Below are 1393 nucleotides of genomic sequence, written 5' to 3'. Positions count from 1 at the left end.
TTTCTGAGAGATTTATCATGGTTGATATTTGGGGCTAGTGTCTATATCTTGACTGTCACTGATTATTTTATTTTAAATGAGTTTATTCCTTCATTTACCTTCTAAGGCACTATTAAATACGTGTTCTCCTTTTTGGTATTTCAAGTATTGAACAATCTTATATATTTGTCTCTGTATATGCATTTAAGTCTCTACCCACAGTTGATGCCCAAGATTAGACATGCTCGGTCATAGAGTATGCAGATCTTTAATTTTATTAAGCATCAACCATGTATCCTACAGAGCAGAGGTACCAACGAAGACTCCAACCAGCTGTTAATTAGCATTCTTATTTTGTGCATCATTTTCACCAACACTTCGAGTTACCAAATTTATTATTGTTAAGTTTTATCACTATTGCTCATTTTAAAGGGCCTACCTTGGTAAATTATTGTTTTGATTTGCATTTTTTCAATTACCAGTAATGTTGTGTTTCTTTTTATATGTGAATTGTCAATTTAGGATTCCTCTTTGCTGAAATGTCTGTTTTGTTCCTTTGTTCATTTCACTGTCATCTGATGGATACATTTCTTAGTGATCTGTTGGCTATCTTTATACATTTTGGATAATAATATATTTATTTGTATTGATGTATGTTTGTGCTTATATTTATACTTACGTTCATTAAATTTATTCTCCTGCTTGGTAACTAAAATGTCTCTCTTCTGTTTCCCTTCTGGATCTACTCGCCATCTTTCTCTAGCCCACTTTCTACCTGAGAAGCTCACTTTATTTCGGCTTATCTATGTGGACATATTGTCCTATTTAGTTGGGCCAATGGGAGCAGTATTGAGATAAACAGGGAGAAAAGAAGGAAGTAGAGGTATTTATTTTGGCTCCCCTTTTGTGCCATATCACATCATCTAGCTGCATCTTTTTTAATGAAAAAGTATTGCTCCTGTTAGGCATTTTCTTCACAAAACACACCGCCCCACCACTTTGATGTGTTTGGCAAATAGAATATGTCAGAAATTATGGTGTGCGATGTCTGAGCCTAAATTTCAAGGGATTTACGTATATGTGGGATGGTCTGGAGAAATGAAGTTTGGGAAGCAGCAGGAATATTGGAGAAAAACAAAAAACCACTGAGGACCTTAGCTGAAGCACAAAAGTGGACAGTCCCTAAAAGTCCACCAGTAACAACTACAGTTCTCAGAACTCTCTGGCAAAACTCTCATCTACTCTCTGAGCCTGCACCATTGATGAGGGTGTTCCTGAGAAGGCTTGAAGCATGCAACATTGACCTCCCTTTCATCTTCCAAATATCATGTCAATCACACTCATGGCAACCTCAAACCTGAAAATAGTGAAGAACATTCTGAGAAAGGTAGTTGCTAGTAGCTCTTCTGAAATT

The sequence above is a fragment of the Propithecus coquereli genome, unplaced genomic scaffold (genome assembly GCF_000956105.1).
Source record: "Propithecus coquereli isolate 6110/MARCELLA unplaced genomic scaffold, Pcoq_1.0 Scaffold139, whole genome shotgun sequence".
Lineage (NCBI taxonomy): Eukaryota > Metazoa > Chordata > Mammalia > Primates > Indriidae > Propithecus > Propithecus coquereli.
This window is presented reverse-complemented; position numbering follows the sequence as displayed.